General features: G+C 39.1%; 1 protein-coding gene across 3 annotated transcripts in view; it reads left to right on the top strand.

Moving 5' to 3' along the window:
• The window catches only part of LOC117372025 (genetic suppressor element 1-like), a 59,025-nt gene that overhangs the window by 19,473 nt on the left and 21,992 nt on the right, over positions 1 to 17,560 (top strand). The window contains exon 1 of one of the 3 annotated variants that reach the window (XM_033967740.2): positions 3,870 to 4,058. The exons of 1 other annotated variant lie outside the window; for it this stretch is intronic. The gene's annotated coding sequence lies outside the window, so the exon portion shown is untranslated. Of the gene's footprint in view, positions 1 to 3,869; positions 4,059 to 15,477; positions 15,536 to 17,560 lie in introns of those variants that run through there. One more of the 3 variants, XM_033967741.2, reaches the window with a different exon arrangement.

The raw sequence follows: 17,560 nt of genomic DNA, 5'->3' as shown, positions 1-17,560 counted from the left end.
GGGCTTTATGAGAGAGGAATAGGCTAATGAGCATGTCTCCAGAGGCTCCCAGGTTCCTGAAGCTATTACTGGCCCACTATAATGGACTGAGCTTGGCTTCTTTTACACAGCGCGGGGTTGGGGGTGGGGTGGGGGGGGGTCCAACAGCCTGCTACCCAGAGTGTAACCCGTGAGCAGAGTGCATGCGCCGGGCAGCTCAGAGAACACAAATATACCTACAGCTGTAAAGTTTATCTGCTCTTTTATGATCGCTGTAAAAATGGGGCAGTATGAAGTATGGAGCAGGCAGTGGGGGCTGTTTACTACTGCACAGAAAACACGATATTCAGTGCTCCACTCAAGTGTTCTGAGGAAAATGCAACCATTTATTTACTATGATTGTTGGATGCTATTTCAAAGTACAACATAACCTACAAATATACATTTTTATTTGATCATTTTAAAAAGAATGGCCTGATACATTGCTTACTACACCAATGCTCCTGAGTAATGTTTATTCCCCCAGTCCAAACAAAAAACAAAAATACAAGCATTCTTACTTTCGCCACTCCATAGATCTGATCTGTAACTTGCATATTTGGAGTCACCTGCTACATAGAGATAGATATTAATACGATTACTGTGGAACACAAAGGAAAACAATGTACAACAGAACAGACCACTTTGATGCGTCATTGAAAATACATATGTATTTCCAATTCTACAATGTCTTAAAGGTACACTATGTAACTTTTCTGGTGGAGGGTTTGCCACCTGCATATCTCCACATGCTGTTGTGTTGCCTAAAATGTTCCAAAGTATAATAAGTAAATCCATGGTGATGAGCAGGTGACACTACTAGGTCAAGTAACAGGTCAGATCTGTCGAAAGGCAAGCACACTCACAGTATTTTCTGCGGTATTTTTGCTAAACCATTCTATAATTAAAAAATGCACATTGGACAGAGAAATAAGTGATGAGCCCAAACCAGAAAAATGACATAGTGCTCCTTTAAAACAAAGCAGTTGGTTAAATAAATACCATAGCAACTACCAATATCAAACTTTCTCTGTATCTGACACACTAGCACTTGCACCACCTGCCCTTTACACACTCCAGATCCACTATTTGACTTTAACATCTTTCTGGGTTTTTTTTTTTCTTTCCACCATAAACATTCCAGTGCACCTGCTCCTCTCCCCACACAGCACTGTATTTCTGCTGCCCAGCAGAGCCAAGCACACTACTACACCAGTATAGGTCACAGAGGGTGGAGGTGAGACAGCCACCTCTGAGGAAAGCCAGAGAGCATGCCTGGAGCACCCAAACCAGCCATAAATCATGTCAGGCTGCAGGTCTCCGTGGACGTTTTCAGCCTACCTACTCACAGCATCATGATGGTTCCTGCCTCCTTCGTCCACTGAGTAGGTTTGGATTTGGGGGATTAAAATGGAACGGCACTCTTTTCTTGTCTTTGGTACTTGTTGTTTCTGTGAAGAAAAAAGTAGAGGCGTTAATCTGCTGCATGTGTCTTTATGCAAGAGCAGACTAGGGTTTCCCAAACAGGGGTAGCGGGACCACTCTGGTACATGCAAGCATTTTTCAGGTGGTACTTAGAAGTATTAAGTAGCATATTTGAAAGTCAAGTATTGAAAATAAATAGTTGAAATCTTCACATTGAACTACTACTACGTCGACTATTACTACTACTATGACTACTGCTACTAAAGCTGCTACTACTATTGCTACTACTACTACTTCTACTACTACAACTACTATGATTACTACGACTACTGCTACTACTGCTACTGCTACTACTACTACTACTATTACAACAACTACTACAACTACTACGACTACTACTGCTACTACTACTGCTACATAATATGTAAATGTGTAATTGTATAACTTTCTGGTGGAGGGTACACTACAGCTGCTTGTCTCTATGGAGATGTTTTAGCTTCGCCAGAAATGTTCCACAATATGGCATTAAATTTATTTATCTCCATGGAGACAAAGAAGTGATGGCTCCAGGTCAAGTTACAAGTGCATATTTTTGAATGTGTTTTTCAAGCAGTAAAAACATAATTAAATAAATGCTGGGTCAATATGTTTAATGATGCAGTTGAACTTTCCAGGAAAAGCTATAGGCTAACATCAACAGCCTCTACCAGAAAACTTACGCAGTGCTGCTTTAAAAAAATGTAATGCACTTTTTCTAGCTCTGAGGGTGCTATATTTATGAATCCACTTTCACTCAATGGTTTAGGTGTTGGTATGATTCTGTACCCTTGGTCCCTCACTGCCACCCTACAAGTTGGGTTAAGTGTCTTGCCCAAGAACACAATAACAGATTACATTACTGTCACCCAAAGAGCTGAAATAAATAAATGCTTTGTAAAATTATTTTCCTTGACAAATTACTTGCATATTTTAAAGTTGTTTTGAATATAAATTAACAGCCAATATCTCAAATTTTACACAGGCTATTCTCCTTTTGGGAGCTCATGAGAGGGGAGAGCGGGTGTGTTACCATGGGCCCCCTGAGGTTACAAGACAAAAATAAAAAACATTGGAAACCACTCACTACCTATCTAAAACAAATAAACAAACAAAACAACTAATGCTTAACTGTGATGTTTCAGGCAAGCAAAAACAAGGGATGAAACTTAGCAGCAAAAATGGAAAGACGCAGTGTAGAAGTGTGCTTGCAAAACAGCTGTTAAATATCTGCAAAGTGGAGCAGCTGGTTGGAGACGGGGATGGAGGGATGGATGACCAGGGAGAGGAGGAGGAGGAGGGGAGGAGAGAGAGAGGACCCAGGGGATGTGTAGAAGGACTCAATGAGGCTGGCTGTGCTGATGCTGAGCTGACGCAGAGCCTGGAGGATGTACAAGTGGATAATGTCAGTGATCACAATCCAGGCCGGGTTTTAACACGGTGATTTCAGACACAGACAAACGAACTCAGTGTTGAAAGTGAAAAGTGTAAAAATTAACATGATTTGCCCAAGGACAAACAAGAATTGATAGAGAAAAAGTTATTTTTATCATATTAGAAGATTGTTATGGGAGCCCATGATACTCAGATGGAGGATAAACTACTTGCTTGTCTCCATTGCCTGGAATTTTTCTTAGTATGGCATTAAACATATTTTGCATCAAGTATTTCCAATGCTAAAAAGTACCTTGAAAATATGCATTTTTACTCTCCACATTTCTGACAACTTGGCTTAATCGTCACTTGCTTGTCTCTTGCTGCACCAGGATATTTATTACAGGCAACGCAATAACATTTCCATGGAAACCAGCAATTGTCTACCCTCCATCTAAAAAGTTTCATAGTGCACCTTTAAATCACACATAAGCAATGTTGCTCTCAACACACAGGCTATTGATATTTTATAGGTCACTGCCCAAAAAGAGGTTATTACAGTACAGGCTAATAGGCTAATCAAATCCATTTTATTATCATTTTTAGCGAGGATCCACACTTGATGTCATCCAATATTTGGCTGCATAATGTAAAGGACTCTAGTTTGCACAGGCTATAGAAAAGCAAACACGCGCATTGATATAACAGTGTTTACTCAGTGCGCCATGCCCGTCCTTTTACCCCCGTGCTTAACGCCTTTACTCCATCCCTTCCACTGAATGCGCTAATGTTGTGCTTAATTCGCTGCTCAGTGTGCGGTCATGGGGCTGGGGACTCACACCTCTGATTGTCTCTAGCGGACAGTAAACATGCCCAGGCGGCGTTGGGGTTATCAGCGGCGGTGGGGGGCCTGCTCTTTCCCTCTCTGTGCCCCCTCTCTCCCTCCTCCTGTGTCCGTGTCTCCGGGGAGCGCCGTGGAGCAGGTGCTGTGGCCCTCCTCTCCTCTCCCCCCTCCTTCCCCGCGCTCATCCCCCGCCCCTTTCCCTCGCTCTTTCTCCCTGAGGACAGTTCATGTGTTGTCCTTCTCCTACCCCGCACACATCACATCAGCGCACCGCGTCGGAGCTGCTCTCGTTTTGCTTGTTGTAGTTTTATTCGAACAAGGATGCGTTAAAATCCCGGATCTTGCTCTCGTTGGTGGCGCGGTGAGTAGTTTCCTGTTGTTTAGAAGTAGCTTACTCTTGAAGTTTGAGCGCTGTGCTTTGTATTGTGCTGTGTTTCAGTTTTGCATATCGTCAACTCCATTTTGTGCTTGGCGACTTATTCTTGCTTTTATTGCGGGGTTTAACGCGCTCGTTGGTCGCTCAGTTTGGTTTTATAAAGCCCACAGTGGCTGGACTACTGTCATGTTCACATCGCAGGCGTCACCAAATCTTTTTTTAAATAAAAATGAATTTGGGTAAATTTGGGTAAAACGCACGGTGATACTGTGTTTGCAGTGTTTATGGCACGCAAAATGATAAAATCACTCATTAAAAGGAAATCAAGCAGTCTCGTTCGTTAAAGCGTTACAGACAATGCAAATGTAGCATTAGAAAACTACTTCTGGTGGGATTTTCAAAATAAACGTGTGACATCAACGCGTGGATCCAATCATGCGCGAAGAGTTTGGGTTTTCTGGTAACCACAAGTCTAATGTCAGTTGTGCTATCACGCGAATTCAGTTTCCACTGGGTAAATTTCAAGTTTTAGGTGAATGTGGTGAAGTGCACTTCCGGTTCGGTGTGAGACAATGAGCAGCTTGACTGAGCAGCTGCGAGCGAGGCTGCAGTTTAAAGTGACTGTGGTTTATCGTTATGTTATCTTTCCCGTCTAACTCGTCTGTGATTAAACAGCGCTACTGTTTGCCTCTGGTAAACTTTGTGCACACGTGGATATGGCCCTGTGTCACCCAGTTTCCTTGTGATGCTCGTCACACTCCGGCAGCACCCATGAGAGTCAGCGGAGTGGCTCTTTAATCCGGGACCTTTAACAGCTCCTGTATTGTTCAGCTCAGATAGATGCCGCTGGGCGCATTAGCAGCAGTCAAGCGGATCACGGCGCTTTTGTGTGTACACAGCCCGCAGGTGGAGTTCAACACACACGGCTCCACGCACCATGTGCTGCTGCTGCCGCTGACCTGCCGGAGACCAGCTGCTCATCAGGGGTTACTGAGTAAACCTCCAATCTCTTTAATTACCCCCTCTCAGAAGATAGGCCTACTGTAAAGCCACGGCCATTCACTGCTTCTGTTTGGACAGTTTAGCCTATCTCCAGTGCAAGCTCACACATACGGTGTGATTATCAATGAACTGTGAGCAGAATATACATAGTGAATATAATGATGCAGATCTACCTGTAGCACCTTATAAGGAGTCTCCATGGATATAGTGAAGTCAACATAGTCACACTGTCCTATCTAATATAATAGGCACCCTGGATCCATCATCCAGGATTTCGACAAAATGTCATATTATTGATAAATACTTGTTTATAAAATTATATAAAGCATCTGTGAAGATGACTTAATTGAGTCCTATTGTAATTCACTTCTGAGAGTGAAGCCATTTCCAAATGAAACTGGTACTGTATCTTTTAACGACTATGTTGTATTTTTCTTTTTTGAATAATAGACTTATGGTATGGTATTATGGTAATAATGTGTTCAAACGGGCAGTGTGGGGATAGTAATAAGCTGGTCAATAATTCATTATCAAAATATTTATGAACATTTGCCTTAAAAATCACATGTCTGTATGTTTACACAGCTTATGTAATGACCAAACACTGAACAGAAAAACATTATGAAAGCCCCAGACACAATGTGTACGTAATTCAGCATAAACTAAACAGCTCTAATGCAATAATGGCATTTAAGCTGGCTCTTCCTTCTTTTTGTCACCAGTAAACAATGCATTCCCTTTAAACCAGGTACGCATTCTATTAATAACATGTCCAAGTCACCAGAACTAACCACTCCTTGGAAGTTTCTCATGGCCGTTTTAGCTGTTTGTCAGGTTAACCGCACGCCCTGCTCTCATTGCTTTCTTTCTGTCTTTCTTTGCGGTATCTCTTAACACAAACCAATGCTTTGTATCACACACCTTTGTACAGGCGGTGACTGTGTGTGTCTTTGAGCCCGGGGCCAGCCTTAGGATGTGCTGCTGCGGCTGTCAAACTGTCTGACAAGTGTCTACACACACCTCCATCACAGAGGAGGAAATACAGTGTATGTGTGGGCACCGTGTCTTATCTCTTTGCATCATCTGGATCACAGTATACAGATCAGTGGCATGGGTGGTGTGATAAGGGGTGAAGCAGAAGTATGGTGGAGCAGACACAGGTGGACTTTTTGGATTGTGAATTTGAATGTGTTGTAAGAAGGCTTTTCGAAGGCTATAATGTCAAATTGGTATATGGTCTGGGCAATATGAAAAAATTAACATAAACAAGACAGAATTTAGTCATTTAGAAATTACTGAATCTTCACTGCGGTTGATTTTTGATTAATTTCTCAGTTGCGTTTGTTATTAAAAAAGAAAGTCATAATTTTTACTATTGAGTTGTTGAGTATCTTATGTCTTCAGCTTTCTATTATAGGAAACATTTTGAGATGCAATATTTTGCTTTAAATTGTTAATTGTTAAGGCAACGTTGTACATTTTTCATCACCCTTAAACCTACAGATATGAGTCCAGTGTATTAGGCAATTACTAGGCTATTGTTTTGTACTGATGGCATGATTATTATTGACCAGCAAAACAAGTTAAACCCTTCATTCTCTTTCATGCAAATTACCATATTCATACATGCACTAGGATTGCAGATTACTGCTATTGCTGGATTGTTTCTAAAAGAATTATCCTTATCAAATCTATTTATTTAAATTAATCAAACCAGAGATGTAGTTAAATTACAATTCAAGCTGTATCAACTTATCAGACCGATTAATAGGCAAAATTCGTCACAACATTCCAATAAAAACCAGTGTGACAAGTGTAATGAAATAATTGCTAGCTATCATCACAAAAGTAAATGTGATTAATCCTGGCATTTAAGCATGAAGCATCATTTGACACAATTATTGGATGAGATGTTATAATTGTTTGTTAAATATGAAGTTGGATAGCTTTGAATAATAACCGGTAACATGGGCAGGGCAGATGGAGTTTAGTGGTGCTGTCACACAGTAGCACATGTTTACATACAGATAGTAGAGTTGAGTGAGGTGAGTACTTTTGAATGCTTGTTTTCTTAGTCATTCTACAGTGTCGTTGTGCATACTTGTACTGAGGAAATGATGCGTGCTATGCTGTTCTGTGATGGTGAATGACACTAATACTAATTACCCAAACCAGCAGTTAGGCTAACTGTACGTGACTGACCGGCCTGTTCTTAATGCTCCCATGTCATGCCAAACAGGCTGTAAATATGATAGTTTGTATATGCAAGTATTTTTGATGAACAGAGAGATGAACGTGCCCCTGTAGGCTCGTATGAACTTACTTTGAGCATTTCTGTACTTAAATTACGTGTGCAAAGGGAAGATTCTATTTGTTATTGTGAATGTCATGTTGTTAACTATGCTGCTATGACAACATGCTTCAAGTTCACTCCTCACTGATACCAGTAGAGGGTGTCAAAAACACTAATCCAAGTGTTCTCTGTGCTGGGACCTTTTAGATTAAAACACAATCTTATTGATTGTGTATACAATAATAACATTACATTTTTATTTTAAAGTGTTTGTCCTAGTTTAATTTATTTTAATCTCTTTCTTATTTAAAACACTTGCCTTGCCTGTTTTAATTCACAGTAATCATAAGTATTATATTATTTTTTATAAATGCTATAAGGGCCAATATACTCTATGATCAAAGTATATTAGGATATGGTTAGAAATAATGTTAGTTTAACAGAATATTGGAGATTTAGTGCCATACCGTAATTATTAAATATAACACATTACACAAAACGTTTTTTCCTTGTTTTAATGCATGCTAAAGTTGAGGTAGATGACCAATAAAGCAACACGTTTTCCTCTGGCTCCAAATTCAAACTACAGTAATAAATAATGCACTTAATAAAATGAAGGAAGACAATCAAGTGTTTTTTTGTTTTTTTTTTAAATTCAGCTCAAAAGGTAGGAGGTAGGATTTAGGAGGTACGGTCTAGTGTTTGGGGTTGAGGGCAGTGCTAGATCTGACTGCTGTGATGTTCTGCTCCTTTGGCTCTTTGTCCTTAGTCTCAAGCAGGACTTTGTGGGCTGGATTTCAGGAAGCTAGTTTGCAGTTAGCAGTTAATACCCCATAGAAGTAAAATACCCCCTCTATAATATTACTGTGCAGTCATAGCACTGATGAAAGACCATCCATTCACGAACTGCACTATTCAGGAAAGGTCCGATTTTCTATTTGTGATTTTTCAGTATTGGTACTTGTTCAAAGGAGTATCTAGTTTTGTCATAGTTTAGTATTGATTAGTATCTGGATATGATTTTCCATTGTCAAAAAAAATTATAAATAAAAATATGATGTGCTACTCCCCTCACATCAAAAGAACAAGTGTGATTTATTCATACAATTGCAATCTTCACCGTCACCACCAGATGTCACTTTCATCCCCAATCCCTCTGAACAGTTTAAATGGGGTTATTCCTTGCAAATCTCTCTTCTGCTCTGTCTCATGCTGTTACGTGCTATTATCTCTCCTCCCTTTTGTTGTGCTACTGTTGGAGGTGTCACTTATTACAGTTTGTACTCTCTGCTTCATTTCTCCTCAGACCATAAATGCGCTCTGAGGTTGCTTGCTCCCCAGGGGTCACATGCATACATTTGGTGACGCACTCTTGCCCCTGACTCAGCTAATTGAGCTTACTCTATCCATAGCTCCAGTCATTTTAGCCCCACACACGTCTATGTAGTGTAGGGCTCAACGATTTTGAAACACTTTTTCAAAATGATTGTGATTATGGTTTGAATTGGAATTTTTGATAGTAGTATTCTGTTCAAAATTCACATTTTAAATGTGTCCAGGGGCACTAATGTTTGTGAAAAGACTGAAATATGAACTGCTAATACAAAAATTCTATGCATTTTAGACTTTTTTTTTTAAACTTGGTTTAGTTTGATCACTTGACATGTTTCTGAACGGGGGCACAGGTCTTCATATCATTTAGAACATTTCTCATCATTCACACAATTTTCACGCATATGGCACAGCTCTTATTCAGAAACTTCACAATCATTGAATTCACCTTGTTTTTTTCAGTACTACAGGTCTGTTTTCACGTCGCTAAGGACATTGGCCCAAACTCTGTAAAGAAATGCAAAAAAATGGAACATCTAACAATAAAGGAGCAGAGAGCAGAGAGTGTGTGAACAGAGACATCATACATTCACTGTATATATCCAAAGAAAACAATAAAATAATGTTGATCTATTTGCTATTCCAACATCTTTCAATTTTCTTCAACATAAATATGTTTGAGCAAGTATTGCAAAATCTAGTAATCTGCTATTGGTATGTTTATATGTTTATTTACTTTTAATTATTTATTTCACATTATAAAATACAGATAAGTTTTAGACAAAAAGTAAAGCTTTTCCGGCCCCAGATTCCTGTGTATAAAGTGTGATCCCAAATGTCGGACTCTGTGGTCTCTGAGAACAGGATTAAGCTTCTGAGCTGCACTGTCAAATGAATGAAGGAGCACATGAAAACACATGACAAACGTTTGAGAGTTTTGATGGTAAAACCTGCTTTTGGAGGATGATTTTGAATGTAAAAGTGTATTTTGCTGTGGTAAAATTTTTCAAGAGAAATGTGTCAAAGATATTGTACAAACTAATACTTTTTCTCTTAAAAACATACTCAAATATAACAATTTCATTTTTATGCAACTTTTAGCCAAACAGATAAAAATAAAAGCACATGTTTTTTCATTTTGGATATTTTTGTTCCACTGAAAAACATGCGTACTTACTGTGATCGAGGCTTGCATCTCCAAAAACCTGACTCTTATTTGGCCTGCAGAAGGGCCTCATTCTGCTTGTTTTCAAGGAGATTTTGAACCATATCTTTTTTCATGTAGAATCGAAACATACAAGTGATGTTAGAATTGAAACATACAAGTGATGTGACACCTCTAGAAAGTTATACACAAACAGAAATGTTTCAGTGTTGCTTTAAATTCAGCATCAGAATTCATCAGGTCAAGAGAGCATACACTTTAGGACAGACCAGTGTAGAAACAAGCACGCACACACTGAAAAAACAAAGATCTTTGTTTACATGAGACAATTTGCATGAAATTTAAGGATTAGCAGATGATTTTGGTTTTTTTTTTACAGTGGACATTACCTATCTATTACATAAATAGTTGCTGTCATTGGGTTTTGGTAATCGCACCTACACTCAAATTCCGATTCCGATTGTGAGATTACTGTGCAGCTCTGTCTGTGTCTGTGCAGTGTCAGATGCCATGAGCGGTGCACCGGGGCTCTTGTTTATGGATTGTAAGGGAAGTGTTAAGTGAGCTGCCGAAAGGACTGGGGGCCTGTAAAGCCATTTAGCGCCCCCCAGAGTAACCCCAGAGACCGCTGTGTTGACGCCACTCTGACTACCATTACAGACAAGTTTAAGAGGCCGTAAACATTTGGCTACTTCTCCTCTCCCGCGTGGTGCTCCCGTCTTGTGTGTGTGTGCGCAGCCCCAGTCAGAGGAATTTGCCCAGAAGCTATTGTAAAAAGCAGTGTTAAGTTTTTTAGTGGTATTATCAAGCCGAATAATTACATCCAAGTTATAATGTAACCAGAGCTACAGTTGTATTGTGGACTGACGGGGGCTATGTGGTATGAAGGAAAGATGTAATGGTTATGTGATGGATAATATTTGCCAATTGCCAAGTTTCTAGACAAATGTAAAAAAAAGGGTTACTATGAATTTGCCTGATTCAGAACAGGGCTAAACCTGATCCAGTTCCAGTCCAAAGTCTATCCTTAAACCAAAGACTTCAGTCAGGGCCAAGCCAGGTCTAAACCAGGACTAAACTTGTACTTAATCAGGTGTAAGCAAGAGATAGTTATAAGCACGGTACCTGATTTTTAATGCCTTAAATATGCGAAAAACAGAACTAGTTAATTTTACAGTTTAAAGTTATTTCTCACTTTCTTAACGCATTCTTAGCAGTATTTACCATGATGAGTATATAAGGCCTTTTTCAACAGTTCCCAACCTTTTGTGTCTTGTGTACCCCAAAAATGCTGTCTCACAGTCTTGAGTACCCCCTTTATTAAGTAATGTGTTTTTTGTTTTGTTTTTTCTTTTTTACTATTATAGCCAATACCAACTATTCTGTTTTTGTATTTTAATGATATTTATCTCAAAATCATCCCACAGGAACATTATAAAGTGTGCAAAATATATTACTAAGAACTAGTGAGATTCAAATTCTTTTAGATCTGAAATCATTCCCCTGGCAATACTCTTGTAGCCCCATGGATCCCCGTACCCCTGGTTGTGAAACTCTGCTCTTTTTCACAACTTTCAGAGACTAGTAATAACAAATAGTATGCTAACAATGCATTTCCTGCTTCTTAGACAATAAAACATTCCTTATAATTAGACAATTTGACTGTATTACAGGGAGAAAAAAGTGATACACCCGCTTTAAGCTACAACCACTACACAATGGCAAAACGTAAACTACATGCTTATTCTATTTGTTATTTTTCACACTAACATTGTGGAATATATTTAATTTCTTAAGGAAAATGCATTGGCCAATAGAGATATACAGTATAGATTTCTATTTTCTATTAAGTACCACTACTGTGGCCAGTACTAACATGGCAATGGTTATTTTATGGTTTGATCCAACCTCTTTCTCTGACCCACGATTGGACTCCTGTGCTGTAGTAATGTGCCTGTTTCCTCCCACTCCTCCCTGTGCATGTGTGAGGAGAGGGAGAGAGGGAAGGAGAGCAAAAGAGAGAAAGTGAAAGACGACAACATAGGAAGGTGTCAAAGATGAGCTTCAACATGTCCGACATCCCATGACATCAGACAGCATGTACTGTTACTGCTGTTATTCATTGCATTGTGAGGACTAAAATATACACTCACACACATCATGGGGACCTGCCTGCCTCCTTTATGGAGACAAAAATCTGGTTCATGTGACATAGGTTCTTTCTTATTAGATCAATATAATGATTTCAAGAGCAGACATGGGGAAAATAGGTTAAAGTTCAGGCAAGTCTCCAGGAAATGTCCCCAAAAGGTATGAAAAGCCAACATGTGTGTCCTTGTGTGTGAATGTTGTCACATGAGAAAATGTTGGAGATTTCACATTGACAAGGAATAATCATCATGTCTATGTAGCTAACTCTGCTTTCTTTTAGCCAACCCACATTTTAGATCGATGAGCTTTTCAATTTGCTATATTTTCTACACTTAAGCTCTGGACAATATCTTTTTATTAATTGTAAGATGATTCTGATTCAATATGGCATCATCATATCGTAATTCATTGATTTTGTGTGTAATGCAGCTTTATGCTTGAATACCCCTTCTGCAAATCTGCGACACTGTTAGCCCTTATTATGATTTGATTAAAAGATGACAAGAACTGAATAGCTGTTTTCGTTATTTGTACTGTGGTGTTCTGGTGTGGAAGTCTTGGGTTTTCTGCGGTGTTAGTGTACTGCATATAGCCTTGTCAGTCTGTCTGATGATTGAAAGGCAGCACACACAGTATTCTCCTCTGCTGTCAACCCGGGCCAACTTTTCTGAAAACTTAGAAGAAGTTCACCATGGACTTGTGACATTGCTACAAGTTTTATAGAGGTACGTGGCGGTACAATATTAGCAGTGTGGCTTGTGTTAGCAGTCAGAATAGAGTCAAGTATGTTAACAATTAGCACATTGCAAGTTTGCTATTATTTATAGTTTTTTGGCTGTTCTTGCTGGGGCTGAAAAATTGTGTCCAAATTTGAAATTATGACTTTTCTGACAAACATTGTGATTAGAAATGCAATTTGTGTTTCAACAGATTCTGTTCAAAGTGCACATTTTAAATGTGTCCAGACGGAATAACATTTGAGAGAAATTTGAACTGCTTAACTAATCCAAGAATCTCATATATTTCCAAACATTTGTAGTGGTATATAAACTACAGGGTTATCGGGTTTTTTAGATGATAAGATAGAATATTTTGTTAATTGCAAACAACTTAAATAACTGCGGCCTTTGGGATTTGCCAATTGCCTCCATTCAAATTGTAAAAGTCAAGATTGTTGGTGGACACTGCCTTATATCTAGGAGGGAGGAGCTAACTACACTGAAACTGGAAACAGCTTTTGTTTACAGTTTCTGTTTGTAGGCTAGGTCTGTTGAGCTACACTAAGTGTGCACTGTGCCTGAGTCATAATTAGCAGATATATATAAGGCTGCATCCACCAGCAATCTGACGAGAACTGAAGAAGTGGCTTGGATGAGCAGCCAAATGTCTTTGCTCCTACAACTTTTTTGTCCAGTTGACAGATTTTACTTTTGTTTTTTATTATGAATCAGACCTGGACGACTGACAGATTACACAGACATCCATTCAAATTGTGACTTCAATTCTATTGCAGTTAATCTTGCAGTCCTACTTGTTGCTATTCTGTGTAAAACCTGCTAACCCTGTAGTTCAGACCTCTACCAAAATGTTCTGAAATACAAAATTAATGTCCCAGTATCTTTACAGCCGTTTGAAAGTATTTGTTCAGTCCTGGCTAATTACTTCTATCTAATACTGTGTAAAGTTGGCGATTTGTTTGTAATGTAACTATATAATTAGATAATCTTTATGTAATCTGTGCTCTAGCCAACCAGACAGTGATTTTCTCTATGGGATTATTAAACAGGTCAAACCACCACAGCACAAATGCAGGCCCCCAGTGGAGCTCTTTTTCTGTTAGCTCATTTGACTCATTTGACCTTTGTCCAAGCTAATTAAGCTGCTGTGTGGTGTTTTAAGGAAAATCATGAAAATGTACTCCACGTAAGAACAGAAGGTTTATTTTTACTGTTGTGCAGGCCAGTTCTGGGATTTGGATACTCATGGTGGGGTTGCATGAATTTTGATTTTCAATTTATAAAGTTCACATTTTAAACCTGCCCAAGAGAACTGACAAAAAGACAAATATGAACTGACAAACTCATACGGGAATTATGTATATTCCAGTTTATACAGATTTAAACTACAGGATTAGGAGTTTTTATGTAGAATAAGACAGGAGGTTTTGTTGTTTGTGGAGGAAATGTTGATGCTTCAATAACTGTAGCCTTTGTGATTTTTCTTTGAAATTTCAATTTAATTGCAATAAATCTTGCAGCTCTACCATGTGGAATTGATTCACAAACATAGGAGTCTAATCCAGTAATATTTTTCTGTCAATTGTACATTTCAAACATATATTGTAATGGCAGTAATAGTACCATTCAAGAAAACAACAAAAATATTAACTAAAACTCAAGGCAGGTTTGTGCGATCAATTCAATCAGTTCCAACTATCAATCATCAGCTTGGGTCTTTTTAATGGAGAGGCCTACAGTCAACCCTCAGTCAGTAAAAGCATGTGTTTTGGAGCAGAGTTCAGAGTTTAGGGAATGAAATTTGAATTTGATTAATTATTAAATGGAAATGTATAATGTGTATTTTTTATGTTCCAAAAACTGAAATTTTGGCTGCAACTATTAAAAGACTAATCGTCACTACTCATCTACTAAAATAATCATTAGTTTTTTGTCATATTGCCAGCTCTACCATACGATTAGCAGTCCTGTTATAAGATCCCATAGAGACAAGGTTTTTGTTCTCTAGAAAGGACATCATCACACGTTAAATATTATATAATTTCCAATTTGCTAGTTGAATTCATTGAAATCAGTATTTTTTTCTTTAGCTGATTTTTTGATTAATAAAACTTGGCTAAATCAGTTACTCTCAATGTGTATTTCTCACTGTTGTGTCTTATCCTTTGACTTCCTGCCGACAGGGGTCCGGAGAGGTCGGAGTTGAAAGGTGAAAGGTCACTGCCAGACACCCAACCCCCCCCCCCCCCCCCCCCCCCCCTTTTCCTGGAGTCCACCCCCCTCATCCCCACCCACCCCACGCGCACGTACCCCCCTCCCCCCAAAGCAGACAGCCTCTCCGTGGCAGAGACAGCACTTTGATGGATGACGCTTCACACTAGCGCACATACATAACCCACCCACTGCCTTGCCATTGCCCCCCTCCCCCCCAATGCACCCCTCCCCCTTTGTTTGACCACACACTACAAGTGAAAAAAAACAAACAGCTAAGAATGTCTTGAACACGAGTATTGTGGAAGAGAGAGTAGAGAGAAAGAACCTCGGAGATGAAGAGGGTGAACGATGAGGAGAGAAGGAGGAGAAAAAGAAGAGGGGATGTGTGTGTGTCTGTGTGTGTGTGTGTGTGAAGAGGAGGAGAGGAGGAGGGGGGAGGGTGGGCAGGGTTAGAAAGAAGGTCACGTGACCACGCAGCAGCTGCAAGGCTCGGAGCGATACAGAGAGAGAGAGAGAGAGAGAGAGAGAGGAGAGAAAGAGGAGAGAGGCAGCAGCAAGACGCGCGGTGGTGAGTGAGTAATCTTTTCGCATATGAGCTTATTGACGCGATGTAAGGATGGAGAAAGAAGGAGAGATAGAATACACATGCTTTGTTGATGATTTTGTGTTGGTTAAGTGGGTGTATGAAACGATAGAATAGTTGAAGGAGGTAAAAAGAGGAGTGGATAGTCTTCTTATCATCTTGTGTCTTGACTGTCGGGTGCACACACACACACATACACTACACAAAAATCTTATTCAGCAAATGTTTTTCATTTTCTACAATCTATGTATGAAAAACTTCCCTTCAGATGAATTTGGATGTGTTGGGTTGTAGCGGTCAGTTTGGGAGCCGTAAGTTGTTTGAAACCATGAGGCGATGTAGCATGGAGCATGTTTGGGTCACGGGTGTTTGTTTAGTAAGGAGAGAGTTGACATGTTGTTTCACACTTGCCTTCACTGTTCTTTGGCAGTTACTAACAGACTGACAGGCGCTGCGCTCGCTTTTTTAATCCTTTCATCTTAAGAATATTAAACACTATTTTAGATCCCATATATCAGAGTGCACTTTCTCTCCTCCGTTTTCCAAGCTTATAACAAACTTGAAAGTAAACAGCAGTTAGTTTGAAATTGTGGTGGAGGGAAGGTCAGAATTCAATAGTAGGATTCCTCTTTTAACAAAATGCTGATGTAATGGTTTATGGTTAACATCTCTGCATTTGCATGTCCTGGCTCGTCCAAATGAAACAAAAACTGGAAAGTTCATCATCTTCCAGCAAAAAATATGCAAATTATCTTTTAATATCAACCATCAAGTAATGTTAATGATTGATACCAGGATGGTTCTAGCTTTCAGGGGGCTCTAAGCTGAATTTGTCACTGGGCCCCCCTGTAGTGGATGTATCCTGGCTCAGGTATTGGTGATTCACATTTGACAACATTATGACAATGCTTTCATCACCTCTATAGCTACAAGAACAGTAGACAAACATGTAAGGGGGGTTTGGGGACCCTCTTCCAGCAGATTTTTGAAATTATAGACATTTTTACCTTTTTTCATTGTAATGTGTTCCAGTTGGCTAGAGTGGGATTACAATTACATTATGAAATGCAGAGGTGGGTAGGGCAAAAACCAAAAGTTGTACAACTGATTTGATAACAGGAGCACCCTGTGGTAGCCTAAAGATTCACAAAAGCTTATTTGATGGTTGTTTGTGAAAGAAAAAGCTAACAATGAAAAGCAGACAATTTAACAATCTGACTCTGTGTTCATGTGGCTCAGATATGTAGCTTTTATGTGTTATATAAATATTTTAAGTAAGAACAAAGCAATATGCCATTTCAAGTCCTCTTACCGTCTTTCACAAAACAATCATCCTTTTGCGTTCTTGATGCATTGCCCATGACTTTAGACTTTAAACTTAAGCTCACTAACTTTCAAAACAAATGTAGGCAGCAGCAGATATTTTGCTACTATAGATAAGAGCAAATGTAATTGTTTGAGAGCCACACACACCAGCCCTGTTTCCAATGAAACTTTACATATTATATTATTTTCAATATAAATGTATGGGCTCTTGGGGGCCCTCTGGTGGCTTCGGGACCCTAAGCAGCTGCTTACTCCACTTATAGGCCCCGCCAGCCCTGGTTGATACAATATTTTTTTAAGCCAATCCTTAATTAATCCAATAATTTGGTTATTTCTTTCTAAAAGAGTAAATTGCATTGTGCCAGCTCCTTTTTAGATGTGGCATCAAATTCTAAAATCCTATAAGAGGAAAGTGAAACCAATAGATATTGGAATTGAACATCAAAAAATGTTATGTGATTGGCAACATACAATATTGGTGAAATGTCCACTGAGATGCATTAGCCAAAGAGTAAACTAAAGAGCCATGGAATAACTGAACTGCTATGTCACTACTGGCAAATGCATTAGCATATTATAGTAAAATCGCTGGTTTAACATTATGATAACTGTAATTATCTTCATATACATAGTATAGTTTACATTCTATTATTTTTCTTGCATATAAAACATAAGGAATGCCAA

This window comes from Periophthalmus magnuspinnatus, chromosome 6, assembly GCF_009829125.3.
Source record: "Periophthalmus magnuspinnatus isolate fPerMag1 chromosome 6, fPerMag1.2.pri, whole genome shotgun sequence".
Taxonomy (NCBI): domain Eukaryota; kingdom Metazoa; phylum Chordata; class Actinopteri; order Gobiiformes; family Gobiidae; genus Periophthalmus; species Periophthalmus magnuspinnatus.
Note: the sequence above shows the minus strand (reverse complement) of the source record. Positions and strands in the feature narration are given on the sequence as shown.